The sequence below is a fragment of the Tursiops truncatus genome, chromosome 4 (assembly GCF_011762595.2).
Source record: "Tursiops truncatus isolate mTurTru1 chromosome 4, mTurTru1.mat.Y, whole genome shotgun sequence".
Taxonomy (NCBI): domain Eukaryota; kingdom Metazoa; phylum Chordata; class Mammalia; order Artiodactyla; family Delphinidae; genus Tursiops; species Tursiops truncatus.
Genome location: NC_047037.1, coordinates 118,851,725 through 118,867,641, shown reverse-complemented (window position 1 = coordinate 118,867,641; position 15,917 = coordinate 118,851,725).

Here is a 15,917-nt window from a genome sequence, read left to right as displayed (position 1 = left end):
ATGATTTTCAATTGGATTAAATGAAAGAAAATTTTGAGACAATTAAACACTGTTTTCAGCTGAGCAACATCAGTTCCAAATTGAAAAGTTCAAAGAAGTGTATTGAATACTGAAGTCATATAAATCAAGGACATAAAAGACCAACTGAAGAAATTGGGACATCAGAAGAAAAAGCCTGTGTGTGTGTTTACATATGAATATCTATTAAGTACTAAACATTATACATATGAAAATAATTTAAAATTTAAGAGGCATGGATACGAAAACCAGAAGTTTTCCTGTATGTGAACTGGGAATTCTAAAAAGAATTGCATGGATGAAGAAAAGGGAATAATTAAATAAATAATAGACAAACAATTTCCTGATTTGAAGAACGATTTGAGCAAACACATTTATTAGGCCAGTTTCATGAAAAAATGTAAATCCCCAGACACATTTTGGTGAAACATTTTGTATTTTAAAGATCTGGGAGGAGAGGACGTAACAGAGTAGCCATGGAAGAAGCACACGTGCAGGGAACAGTGCTTTGGTCTTGAATGTTGCCAAAATCTGTTCCTGGATAAGACAAAGGGGTTAAATCAAGAACAATTAGAACCTCGCATCTATGACATTTTCTTGAGGGAAAATAAGCTAGTGAATGGAAATGTGATGGGACAGCCTTTGGGGAAATAGAGCACCACTGAGTAGCTCTGCTTCTGGTAGTGAACTAGTAATAAATGACGTGACTGTAACTAAAGTCCTCTACCAGCTGTGACTAAAACAAATAGTTTTTATTCACATAGCACCATCCAAAAGGAGGGTCTGCCTGTATCAAAACACTGCTTAATGATATAAAAAGGTAAGAATTTTCTTTTGAATTTTTAACATATTGACTTTATTTTCTTAAATATAACAGCAAGTGAGTTGGGGAAATAGGTAGGTTGAAGGTTAGACTAATCGTGATGCTTTGTCGAGGGCTGCACACATTGACACCCTCATCAAAACTGGGGTTCTGTTAGCAAAGAAGAAGGGAAGCAGAATTTTGGTTATGCAACTAACACTGTCTGCCACAGACACACGCAAATAAGCAAGTGGCAAGCGGGGAGCTGAATCCATTCTCAGAGGACTGCTGCTAGATACACCTTGCCTGCTAACTTGATGCTTAGAGCCACTCTCTGTAAGAACCAACTAACCAACCAGCAAAACTAAGTTACAATGAAAGCGGTTCCAGTGGCATCATATTTTATCAAAAACTCCAGATAGGATTAATTTACTCTAAACCAGGCATGGTGGAGGATGGGAATGGGGAGGGGAGACTTTTTAAAATTTTTTATTTCACAACCTTTAAGTAAACAGTTTTGTTGTTGTTCTTTTAATTCCTGTGGTAAAAAGAACTCATATTATGACAAGTGGGTAAGCTAGGAAAAACTGAAATATATTATCATTATACTATTAGTATAATTGGTAAACCATTTGGCAACACATTTTCCTGCCTCGTTATTTTTCAAAATTTTATTTTTTGACCGCGCCCTTAGTTCTCCCTCCAGGGATCGAACCTGGGCCTACGGCAGTGAAAGCGCAGAATCCTAACCACTGGACAGCCAGGGAATTCCCTATTTTTCAAATTTTATCAATGAAAATGTACAGTGTTATAATGATAGAAATCTTTGGAAAGAAGGAAATAATATAAGCTGAGTTCAACAGACCTTAATAATGGAACACATTTTATTGAGATGGCCAATTTATCAGAAAGGATGTTTTAATAAAACCAAGAAATAGAAAGTCTTCTAATCAGAGAGCAGAAGTCATTGAATTCAATTCCTCATGGAGCCTCTTGCTACACATCACAACACTGCACAGTCGAGCACCTCTCTGTGGCCAGATCATCTGAATTCTGAATCTACCACTTACTTGCTAAGCGACAGTGGAAGAGTGAATTAACTTCTCTATTCCTTGATATCTCCCTCCGTATAAAGGGAATTATATTAATTCCTACCTTATAGAATATATATGAAGATTAAATGAGGTTGTATCTGTGAAGTACAAGTACTTAGGTTATCTGTATACATAGTAGCTAAACAAGAGTTTGTAAAATAAAGCAATTGTGTGTCCTTGAAGCTAGAAAGGAAAACAAAGATCATTACAGAAAAAGGTATGCAGAGTTAAAAAAGTTTTCCTGAAAATATTTAGGGAGGGAATAAATATGTGATGAAAAGAGATATTTTGTTAACATTTGTCACATTCATAGCATCGAGTCTGGTGCAGAGCCAAAAATCAATGTTACTGTCTTTCTCTTTTCCCACCCAAAAATATTATGCTTCATTGTTATGTTTCATTCAGGTTATTAAAGGCTTTTAACACCAAGCCTGCTTGAAGATCAGAATACTGATGTATCTGAATCATCAAAACATGTAAGAAAATTGTGTACAAGTATATTTGGAAGATTTTTTAAAGCTTTTTTTCCCTGAATGTGGTATAAGGCAAAACAGTTTTCCAGTAAGATAATATTTTCAAAACATTTGAAACTTTGAGAAGTTTCTTCTCAAAGTTGGAGAAGTTCTTATCTGCATATATATTTAAATTTCTTAAATGATTTACCTATGTAACTACATAAGTAGTTGCTAAAGATTAAGATGTATCTTATGATTCACATACCATGGAAGACAATGACAGAAACAGACACACCCCAGGAGAAACTGAAAAAACCACAGCTTCTCCAACAGCAGAGATGTTTTAGGTTACTGGTGGAAGCCTTTTGCTCAATAAAGATTTACATGATGGGACTTCCTTTCTTACTATCTCTTGAGTTTTAAATTATTTTTTTGAAGTGTAAGAAATATTACAATCTATGCAGATTTCCTTTAAGCTGCATTCAAAGGAAAGACAGCAGATAAGTTTTGAAAACCTACTAGCCATAATTTTAAATTCAGATTTGACTGTGGAGTCCTACCAGGCAGATTTGCTGATTACAACAAAACACAGTTGGCCAAATCAATATGAATGAAAATTTTAATAAGAATACTTTTCTGCTGGCATGCAGCTACTTTACTCGTTTTCTTGAAGAGATTTTAATGTCAACATTCCAAAGATGTCTTCCTCTATTTTGGCTTCTTTGTGAACAGATACTATTCTGCATTGTATTAGTCATGCATTGCTAGGGATTTCTTTGCCTTTAAAATCTTTGGCATCTTACTTTTTTGACATTCTATTAAGGCTCATTGTTTAATTTTTTCATCCTTTCTAATGCTGTATTTACATCAAGAAAACATAAACAGCATGCAATTTAGTAAGTCACTCTTGCTTTTCTGTACATCTTTTGTCTAGTTGTTGTATCCCCAGCCCTTTCCTACCGGGCTTGTAGCTTATGGGCTCAGAGCTCATAACTTTTCACAAAGCATAATGCACTCATGTACACAGTCCTTTGCATGAATCTGCAGAGTTGGCATTACTTAGGTCTGACTCTGAATTAAACCTATCAGGGACTTGCTTATTTTGTGTTTCTTATTTTAAGCAAAACAGCACCATGAGTTTTATGAATCAAAGGACTAATGAGCCCATCTGTCATATTTTGCAAGAATGCCTCAGTGAAGCACTTTTCTGACTTTAACTGGCACTGGGAAATTACTACATGTAAATAGACTCACTGAGATGTCAAAACAGGAGTGTAGAGTAAAGGAATGGCTGTATAGTTTCTCCACAGTGTTTGGTTGGGTTTAGAGCTTTGTTAGACAGTTTGGAGAAGTCTGGGCGCTAGAGGTTAAGTAAGATGTTCAGGATATGAAGGGGGTGAAAAGGAGTATGAAAGGGCTGGAAAATAGAATCTTCTCTCAAGTTAGTGAAGTTATGAGGTTTAGAGATTATTGCTGAGCTAAAAGGAAGCCTAAAGAGTAAACATGCCTCAGATAACACTATGAGTCTATTGGTGAAGAACATTTAAAATACTTGCTTTAGAGGTGGAAAACATAATGGCTTTCCATTTGAGAACTTGTGAAGGAACATGCTTTCCATTAAAATATTTAGGCATTTCTCCAAAGAAGATATACAGATTGCCAGCAAACATATGAAAGGATGCTCAACATCACCAATCATTAGAGGTATCACCTCACACCGGTCTAAATGGCCATCATCAAAAAATCTACAAACAATAAATGCTGGAGAGTGTGCGGAGAAAAGGGACCCTTCTTGCACTGTTGGTGGAAATGTAAATTGATACAGCCACTATGGAGAACAGTATGGAGGTTTCTTAAAAAAATCTAAAAATAGAACTACCATACGACCCAGCCATCCCGCTACTGGGCATATACCCTGAGAAAACTATAATTCAAAAAGAGTCATGTACCAAAATGTTCATTGCAGTTCTATTTACAATATGCAGGACATGGAAGCAACCTAAATGTCCATCAACAGATGAATGGATAAAGAAGATGTGGCACATATATACAACGGAATATTACTCAGCCATAAAAAGAAATGAAATTGAGTTATTTGTAGTGAGGTGGATCGACCTAGAGTCTGTCATACAGAATGAAGTAAGTCAGAAAGAGGAAAACAAATACCATATGCTAACACATATATATGAAATCTAAAAACAAAATAAAACAAAAAAAAAGGTCTGAAGAACCTAGGGGCAGGAGAGGAATAAAGACGCAGATGTAGAGAATGGACTTGAGGACACAGAGAGGGGGAAGGGTAAGCTGAGATAAAGTGAGAGAGTGGCATGGACATATATACACCACCAGATGTAAAATAGATAGCTAGTGAGAAGCAGCTGCATAGCACAGGGAGATCAGCTCGGTGCTTTGTGACCACCTAGAGGGCTGGGATTTGGAGGGTGGGAGGGAGATGCAAGAGGGAAGAGATATGGGAACATATGTATATGTATAACTGATTCATTTTGTTATAAAGCAGAAACTAACACAGCATTGTAAAGCAATTATACTCCAATAAAGATGTGTAAAAAAATATTTAAGTAAACTCTTGATGCCTGGTTGAAACGATTTCTTCTTTAACTGAAGCACACTTGAATCTCCCCTTTTTGATTAGCTTTGTGATAATACTTCCATGAATTTTTAAAGAAGAAGAAGATGAAGATGAGGATGATATGGAACATCATTGAGTGACCATAATGTCTCTGGCATTACGCTAAACACATTGAGCCATAATCGGTTAACATCAGGAAGGCTTTCTTTTATAGATAATCAGTATTTTTGTTCTATAGAGATATGTACCAGTGATGGTTCTATTAGGGAAGGAGAAACTTTGAGACATATGGAGTAAGAAATTCATTTTGGAGATTAGATTCTCCACAATTATGAAAGAATGCACAAAAGGAAAGATTAGGAAAAGTATGGTTGGAGGATCAGAGAAAAGTCACTAACAAGGAATCACAGACCAGAGTTAGTGAAAGCTATAGAAGACTGTTTCCTCTGCATTCGGGATGGGACAGGCTATAGATCAGCAGGACAGGTAATTTTGAATAAAATCTGTATCTAAAATGAGAAAAATGAAAAGTAAGTAAGAAACCGTGAGGACAAACCGAAACCCACAAAAATAAACTAAAACCCATACCTGTCATTCATTGCTTTTCTTATTGTTTCTAATGCAACGTGTAGCCTTAAGTGACCTGCAGAAGAAGCAGGGACCCTTCACCTTGGCACTGCAAAGGAGCTTGACCCACAGCTTAAAGAACCAGAAGGAACTCTGTGCTGGCTGCAGCCCCATGCTGAGATGAGCTAGCCAATCAGCAACAATGTGAAATCCACAGTGATGCCTAGAGCCATGGCACCAGCCTCCTAGTTTACTAGCTACTGTTTCACGTCCACCTTCCAAATTTCACTCATTTCTTTTGGGGCCAGCCTGGCCTAGAACCCTACAGAGAAGGGCATATGAAAAATCAAGTTAATTTACCTAAATTTACACATGTGAAACCACTGAGTTTACTGTTTAGACCTAGACTACTTGAATCTATTTCCTGAATCTGGTGTTTATTGGCTTTAATACCTTAGGCTAGTTACTCAAATGTTCTGTGCCTCAGTTTCCACACCTCTCAAGTGGGAATAATAGTAGCACCTAACCCACAGTGTTATTATAAGAATTAAATAAAATAAAATACACATGTAAAGTTCCTAGAATGACACATAGTGTAGTAAATGACCATTAAATGTAAGAAATTATCTTTGTCCTTTATCTCATTTTACTCTATTTAAAAAATAATCACATGAAATAAAGATCTGTTCCCAAATGACATGTTTCTTCTCTGAGTTAGACCATACTGTGATTTTTAAAAATCATAATACAACAAAATATCAAGACTCCAAGGGTTTCATCTTCCCTTTATTGTCTATTAAGGGTAATACGTTGCTTTCAGCCCTCTGCCTGAAGGCAGAAACAACAATAGTGTGAGAAGTCTTTTGTTCAAAGCTGGCATTATAATTTTCAGTGGACATAACTGAAGAGATGTGTCAACAATAATTTTTCTTGGGGCAGTGAATGTTGAACTTAAAACATACGAAGAAATGTACTTACAGTCTCCATGAGACTTAATCCATTATCTTTCTGGGCAGAATTTGATATCAGAAAAATGCTATTCAGACCTTAAACAAAGGAGCAAACTATTCCATAAATAGATTAAGGAGAAATACATTCAATATAGTGAAAGCACAATCCCCAAACAAAGTATGGAAATTGCATATGTTATCTATTTTTCTTTAATGAAATTGTGTAGTTATCTAACAAGAGACGTGCTGACCTCTGGCATCCCTAAATTAAAACACTAGGTAGAATTTGAATAGAACCCTACAAAAGGGAAAATTGTTATCTGACCAGGCATAAGAATATACGGTCTCAAAGGAGAACTTTTTCTGAAGTTTTCTCTTAATAGTTAGACAATTATTATACCCATTATATTGATGAGGAAACTGACAGGGAAATTAAGTAAAAACTATCCACAGTTTTACAGTTAGTAACAAGAAGCCAAGATTTGAACTAAAGAAGGAGGACTCAAAGTCAATGTTTTTTACAAAGCAATGCCATCCCTTCACAATCAGGATGGAGCAATGAAAACTGTGACCAAGGTCTTGGAACATAAAATTCCAGATTCTTCTACGCAAAGACCAAAAGCCTATTTGAAACGTTTAATATACTGCACATTTTTATATCATTGCAGGTCACAGTAATCCTACATTAGTGCTGTTTCCCCAAATTGGTATTTGTTAGTATTAATATTCTCAATGTTCACAACTATTAGTACGTAGCATTTCCCAATATTAGTGGTATGGTATTCAATGGTATAGTGGTCCCAAGTCAGATGTTTAAAATAACAGTTAAAAAGAGAATTTCTGAGTTTCTCACGTAGCTTATTCTTTGAAAAGTCTGTGCTTTTAGAACTTCAATGTGCATATAAGTCACCTGGGCATCTTGTTAAAATAGAGATTCTTGGTAAATTATTCTGGTGAGATTTTGCATTTCTAACAAGCTTCCAGATATTTTTCAGAGACTAAATTTTGAATGGTAAAGATATAACCTCTTCACATCCTCTCTATATACCTCTCGGGGGAGAAAGAAAGCCCACACACCAGGAAACTCTTTGATTATATATTGCTGGGACTCACTGCAGTGATGTCTCTAATGTAACTAAGACCCAGAGTGACATCTACATGGTGCACCCCATTGGCAGTATATTCCTCAGTGCCCAAGCCTGGCCATGCTATTTGTACTTAACAGGAAATCAGAGATCAAAAGCTGGTTTCATACAACAGCAAGATCAAGTGTGCTTGTTATATATTACACAGTTTAATCCAGTGTGGTGTCATAAAGGATAACAATATCACTAAATCAAATTACTAGTTGTTTTAGGTGATATATGAGTTTTAATATGTGCAAGCTACTGTTGGTGACTGAGTTAGTATTCTATGCAACCACAAAGTGCCTTCCAATTACCTAACAAAAAAATAAAGAAAGGAAAGAGATTACAGAAAAGCTAGATAATGGTGTTAAGGACTAAATGTTTGTGTTCCTCCAAAATTCATATATTGAAATCCTAGCTCCCAATGTGACATTATTAGGAGGTGGGGGGTCTTTGGGAGATGATTAGATCATGAGGTGAAGCTCTCATGAATGGGATTAGCGCACTTAAAAATGAGACCCCAGATTGCTCTCTTGCCTCTTCTGCCACATGAGGATACAATGAGAAAATGGCCACCTGCAACCAGAAGGGGGTCCTCACCATAACCTGATCATGCTGAGACCCTGAGCTCAGACTTCAGACTCCAGAATTGTCAGAAATAAATTTCTGTTGTTTATAAGCCACCCAGTCTATGGTATTCTGTTGTAGCAGCCTTAAATAAGACAAATGGTGGCTTTAGCAATGTTGTTTAAGGTTGCTCTTACCGTTGACTTCATGATGCTAAAGCTGGCTAACATTGTCTCGTCTAAACCATTCATTGTATAAATGCAGAAACTAAAACTCAAACAACTTACTTAAGTTGTTTAAGATAATGTTATTAGCAAAATCAAGAAGGGAACTTTAGATTTTGACTTTTAGACTGGCGTTTAGGAAAGAAAAGCCTCCTATTTACATATACATACCTCCACTATTACTGTATCAGTCAGTATAGGCTAAGTTATGCGGCATTAGAAAATGACTCTCAAGTCTCAGTGACACACAACAGACATCCATTTCTTGCCCACGTTGCATGCCCAATTTTGGTCAGAGGTTGACAGAGCAGCCCTATCTGGGCAATTGCTTTTCTCATTGCACAGGGGAAAAATAATGACTTGTTTTTACTCATATTTCATTAGTGCAAAAAATCATAACATGACAGCATGTATTTTCTACTTGCAGGGAGGAACGCAGCAAAAGTCATGGTCAATCTTGATGTCAGTGGAGCAGAGAAGGATACTTTCCTACTAGGGTAGTATAAATAATATTTTTTTAAATGATACAGTCCTCTACAATTACAAATGGTGCAAATTCTGTTGTTTTGGCATAGATCTAGTGTTTATAGTATACACTCAATAAACAGCCCATAGTCAGTCTATTTTCTTTCCCTGGTGGTTCCAATTTCAACAATGTTTTCTAGCAGAGATTGGTCAGGTTTATTTTGAAGTACTTAAATGAGAGTATTCTCTCCTGTGAACAAGAATACAGCTATATGTATTTTTTATAATTATTGAGAGGGTGCCATTTTCTTTGTATTAACAAGAGGTCACGCATATGGCAACCCCGAAGCACAGGAAGGTTGACTCAAGTTTAAAGTTATAGCCCAGCCAGCTGATGTATACAGGCAGATAATTCCACTCTCACAAAGTTGTGACCACTGTCATTTCTACCTATGTGACTATAAAATCATTGAGTCTACTTCACTGGCTGTAAAATGACATCATTCCAGCTGGTCACAGCAGATAAAAATAAGAGATGCAGGAAAGAGCACAGGGGGACACTTTTCAGAATAACAGACTTAACTCCCTCATGCATAATTCACAGAAGCAGCGTATCCTTTAGACCCTCTCTTTTGGATATTGTCTGCCAGCTGGTACCAAATATTAAAGAAATTAATGGATGAAATGAAACCAGAGAGGATGGTGTGTTTGGGAGAGATGGAGAGAAGGTATGAATAACATGTGTAGTTACCTTTTAGCTAAAGAGAGAGACCAGGATGCAAAATGACTGTTTTTCTTAAATTGCTAGGCAAGCTCAACTTCTCCCAACAACCCTGCTAGGGGAAGGTTGGCTTTTCAATTCTTTCTAACAGGTTCCTTGTGAAACGGATACAGCATTTTTGGCAATTATATTCCAATTATGTTTGTGTGTGTGTGAATATACGTGTGCTTGTTATTGTATGAATGTGTATGCGATTCTGAGTGTGTGTATGTATGTGTGTATGATTGTATGCAGGTGCATGTGTATATGTGCTAATGTGTGTGCTGTCGTGTGAGTCTGTGTGCATGTGTGTTTATATGTGTGTAGGCGGCAGTTCTGACTGATACATAAAGCTGTTTATGATGACAACATTCTCCTCATTCTTTTCTTTTTTTTAAAATTTTCATTGGAGTGTAGTTGATTTACAATATTGTGTTAGTTTCAGGTGTACAGCAAAGTGAATCATTTATACTTATACATATATTTACTCTTTTTTTTTTTTTTTAGATTCTTTTCTCATATAAGCCATTACAGAGTATTGAGCAGAGTTCCCTGTGCTATACGGCAGGTTCTTATCAGTTATCTATTTTATATATAGTAGTGTGTATATGTCAATCCCAACCTCACAATTTATCCCTCCTCCCCCTTATCCCCTGGTAACCATAAGTTTGTTTTCTACATCTGTGACTCTATTTCTGTTTTGTAAATAGATTCATTTGTACCATTTTTTTAGATTCCACATATAAATGATATCATATGATAATTTGTCTTTCTGTGTCTGACTTACTTCACTCAGTATGGCAGTCTCTAGGTCCATCCATGTTGCTGTCATTATTTTCATAATATGGATCAATTCACATTGAGCAAGATTAGTTCCTGACAATCTATTCAGATCATTGCATTGAAGAGTTTATTTTCTAGATCAGAAACACCTAGAGGATACAGACATCTGAGAGAGTTGCCGTCTTTTTTTATCACAGGGTTATTGAGTTTGAATTTAATTGAAGTGTGAACATAACAAATCTTGTTCAATGTAGATACTAACTTAGTAGTAGGAATCTTAAAATGTTTCTAAAGTAGCGTACTTTTTAGTAGTCTTCTCTTGAAAAGAAATGCGGTAGCTATTTTAATTGCATTCCATGGTTTAATTGCACATTTTGACTACATAACTATGTTTGGGAATCTCTCTGTAACATCTCTGTTTATTCATTATCTTCAGAGACCTCCGTCAAGCTGTCATTGCACTTGCTTATTTGCTCTGGCAAAATTTTTGTATAAGGGAGACGACAGTAGGATTATGTAAGGTGTTGGAATGATTTATTTTTCCCTTATCTTCACAAAGTGGAGACTTTTTGATTGAATCTTTAATATCGTATTTTTGGTGAAAAGAGGTAAAAAATTTTAAAGCAGAAGTGTCAAATAAATGGTGATTAGGTTTACATGTCCAAAATCTTGAAACTATTTTTCAAGGCATTTTATGTAAAATTTGTCTGAAATGTTACAATCAACACGATTTTTTGATTACAGTTTATTCTATATCCACTCACTTCAAACTGCTACCTCACACAAAAACATTAATCCTACAATTAATCAAAATGTAAATTGATATGATCATTTTACCATTATCTTCAAAGAGATAGAAAGTTGACTGGCATGGCTTATTTCAAATTAACCTGGTATGAGCAGGCTTTGTCTTCAGAACTAATGTCTTAAAACCTCATTAAAGCAAAATGAAGATCACAGAAAATGTGTCCACAGTAGATAAGTACATTCAAGGTATCAGCAGGATATAAATGTGTATATTCTTGAATGAATGAGCTTATCATGTCCAATAGCAAGAGATAAAGTCAAAAGCTCTGGATATTTTAAAGTCAAAACCAACAAGAAGACATTTTTAAAATGCTTTAGAATATGCTGCAAATAGTTTGTGACTTTATCAAAGGATTTCACATTTTGGCTAAATATTAGAACTTCACAAACTAAAGAATACCATCTCCACTTTGTTAATGGTATAGATAAATCATAGGGATCGAATGTCCTTTAGACACCATTGCAGACCAGGGAGATAGCAAACTGAGCTCTCAAAACAAATGCCTTATGTTAACAGTACATCCACACATGTCCACTGTCCAAAAGATGTTTAGGATGATCTGAATTTTAATCTAGGATATCCTGGAAAATTGAAGGTTACAATGGAGTATAAATACTGTAAAATCATAAGAATTAGAAAAAATTTTTAAAGAAACTAAGAAAAAATAGACATGATATCATAATTAATATTCTAATGGCAGTCTATTAAGTTCAGAACTAATACATTCCTACACTGGAACACTCACTCATTGAAAAGAAAAATGTTATTAAAATATAGCAATTAAAGAATTTCTACTTTCAAATAAACAAGTGAGCACTTTCTAAAGATATCTTTTTTAATCTTTTAAAAGTGCATCATGAATTATATTTAAATTCCTCATCAAAACCCATAGTTAAAGTTTATTATAAAAGTGAAGTAAAGAAGTAATAGGTTGATTAAATAACACAGATGTTTGTTTTCCTCTCACATATTAGCACAGATATAAAGGGCCAGGGCATGCGTCTGGCTCTGCCATTCACAAGTAGCTTCCAAGACTACTACTTTTCCCCATTTTATAGGCTTCAGGAAGAAAGAAAAAAAATTATAGCAAAGCTCCTTAAAGAGATGATCCAGAAGTTGCACATATAACTTTCTCTCATACCCCACTCTCCTGAAATTAATCACAAGGCCACATCTAAACTGAAAGAAAGCTGTTGTTCATGGCTCACAGGTAAAACTCAGGGAGTTCCATCTCTAAAAGGATGAGGGAGAATGAAAAGAGGGAAAGAGTGATCTCCACCACAGTTATGTTTATATAAATTTTTTCTTAGTTTTATGTAGTCTCTCCAATGATCTAGTGTAAGAAATCTCAATTAACATATATGTACCCTACTTAATTCCTTATGTCTAACCAACTTCACCAAACTCATGCCTCTGTCATTGACTTTGCCACCCTAAAATAATGACTTAACAGCAACTTGCAGTAGCAAGTTATTTTATTTTATTTTTAATGTCAGTAGTCCCAACTCAGCAGTAGCAGCAAGAAACATTCATTAAACACATAATTCTGAATACATTACATTATTTAAGCAAAAGCTCACTACATATCTGGCCACTTCCATCTAGGAACTGACACTCAATAATAAAAGAGAAGTAAACAAAATTCATGTAAAGAAACTATGCATTTACCTAGTAAACAATATTACCAAAAGGGTTTATTTGGGTGATATCTAAAAAGACATAGTCATAAAGTGAAGTGCAAAATTTTATGTGGGAATTTTGACGTCTGGATCAAAGCTGAAAACTTTAGTTTCCTTAACTAGATGGTCTCTTAATTTGATCTTATCTTTATTCTTTCAGTTAGAAAAGAAAAGAGGATGAGCTTTCTGAAACTGTTTTAATGACATGACAGTGAAAACTGCTTTAGCAAGTTAATGTGGAAAATTTGTTCTGTGGAAAAAGTATAGCTTGACCAAAGACTTTGGTGATGATAACAGGGCAATTAGATAAAAAGCACTGAGAAAATTTGACAAGTAGGCAGACTCCCTTTCAATATCAAAAAATCTTTTGACCTCCAGGCACTAAGATGATTAAAGTTCAAAAGTAGCATGGTGAGATGATAAATCCAGCCTGAGCTACAGATGTGGCCACCACAATAATATAAAATCATGGGGGTGTGAATTGGTTAGGATTCTGGATACATAGGGGGTTTCTTTGAAAATGACCTAAACTAGCAGGTGACAGGGAAGAACATACTGATATTTTTTCAAAGCTCCCTACTAACCAACTAAGATGCTATAAAAAGTGTGGTAACCCCTACAAGAAAAAAAAACAATCTCTCCCAGCCTAGCTCATTTTTCTTTCCTGAAGTACAGGTCTATTTTTGAATACTGCCATGAATAGAGTTCTCTTTGGGAACAGTTAAGTGCTATGCAGTTCAGCATGTCCAGGTATAATACCTTTGATTCAAAAGTTTCATAATCCACTTTACAGACAAAAGTAGATTGGAGAGATATGCTTGGTGAGAGTGACTTTCATATGGCAAGGTAAGAAGCCACGTGTAGAGCAGGAACAAAGGATGAAGAAAGGGGAAGCATAATTTGCATCAGCAAAGGGAAAGTAAATATGATTTCACTGTAGTCAGACAAGAGAAGGATAAAAAAAAGCTGCACTGAGACTGAAAGGTCAGTGGGAGAGATGAAGGAAAAGATCTTAAGAAAATGTTTGAAAAGACCTTGTCTCACACAGGTGATTTTTAGGTGATTCTCTGAAAGAAATCTGGGAAACAAAGACTTTTTAATGTGAAGAGACATAAATTATATACTTTCCTTTGGAAGGGACCATAAAAATCATAAACTCAGGAAATTTTAGAAATGAAAGTGATTTTAAGATCAATAACTTTGTCCTCCAGATGAGAAAACTGCAGCTCAATAAGAGGTTTAGTGAAATGCCCCAGGTTGCATAGGCAAGGTCCATGTCTATATGTAAAGGTGGGTGTACTGTCTATAGGACTAGTGCATTTTTCACGTCACACCACCTTCTTTGAATGGCAAATACATTTTTTACTAATTCAAGAGATGCAGTTTTGCAATTTAAACAGAATATTTCAATGTGTAACAACTTTAAAGGATTTCTTTTTATCGTCAACCTAAAAGTAGTACAGGAATCCAACTCCTGTTTGATCGGACTGTTAAACGATGCAAGAGATTACTATAAATTGAAAGGATTTTTATTCTCTTCATTTTCAGTTTTCATGTATGTATCCGTTAGTAAACTAGTATTCACCTGAAAACATTGTCCCTAAATGAACTAAGTAATATTGTGTACTCAAATTTTTTCAGAGCCAGGAAGCTTTGGTATGACATCTAAACTAATTTTTAGGTATAGTTTAGTTGAATAAACTTGAAATAGTCTTTAGGTCAGAAATTACATTGGATGGACTTTTGTGTAAAGTCTGAATTGAAGCTGAAGATTAAAGCATCCTTCTCAAGAACCTAATTGAATGACTTATAAACCAGTTATAAGCTAGCCAAAATTCACCAGCAGGGGGAAAAAAAAAAAAACAGAAACAAAACAAAGAAAAAACAACAAAGTTCATGGTAAAAACTATATCCAATACAAGAATATTATGAAACTCAACATGGCTCTTTTATCTATCAGTCATCTATAAACCCTATCCTCTCCACCAGTATTGCTGAAAAGAACTCCAGAAAAGTTCTAATTTTCATCAATATCCTGCAATTTGTAGAAAAGCAGGTCAAATTGGTGAGTCAGCGCCTGAGAAAAGAGAAAATATCTCAAGACTAGCAACCCCTAGTAGCTAATGATGCTAGGGTATCTAAGTGGAGACAGGCAGAAAACCACAGGGCCTTGTGATCTCTCAGTGCTATTCATCAATTTGTAAGAAAGAGTATGCAGCACAGTTGTACCTCACACACATTCACAAACAAACAAAAAAAAACCCACATTAGTACAAAGGAACCTTTTGACAGGGTGTTCAGTAAAATTGCAGAAGAGAGAAAGGAATATGAGCCATCATACAAAGGGGGTATATAGCCTCCTATGGGTTACTTCTCCTCTCTCAACACCTTTCCCCAACCCCTCAGTTTACAAAAAGTAAAAAAGCAGATCATATGCATTCCTCAAACTGTTGTTCATACAAAAGCACGGAGAATTCACCCACTCTATGGGAAAGAGCCTAAGAGAACTAAATAAAGCATGAACCAAACAAAAAGTAATAGCAAGGCAGCCATGCAAATATACCTCAGAAGGAAAGAAGGAAGGAGGGAAGGGAGAGGGGAAGAGACTAGTTTATAAAATGTTGCCCAAAACTTTGATTCTAGAAGCAAATTCAACAAAAGGAAAGTTTTCTACAGTACTATTTATTATAAAATAAGTTAATAAGAAAATAAGTTCAAGACAATAATAAAATAATAAAACACAAAAGTAGTTAAAAGAGAAAGATTATAATTTAAAAAACCAATTGCAATCTGAATCAGCAGCATGATACAAACTAACAATAAATTACAAACAACAGAAAACAAAAAACCCAGAGTTGAATATCGTATATAATTAAAATGTATAAGGGAGTTACAGATATGGTAACAATTGGAGAAATGCATAAATAATATAAAGAAATAACTAAGAGAATCCAACCTAAAAAAATTGGACTCCAACCCCCAGTAAGACATCTAGTAGATTGAACAACAAACAATGTCAAAATTTTAA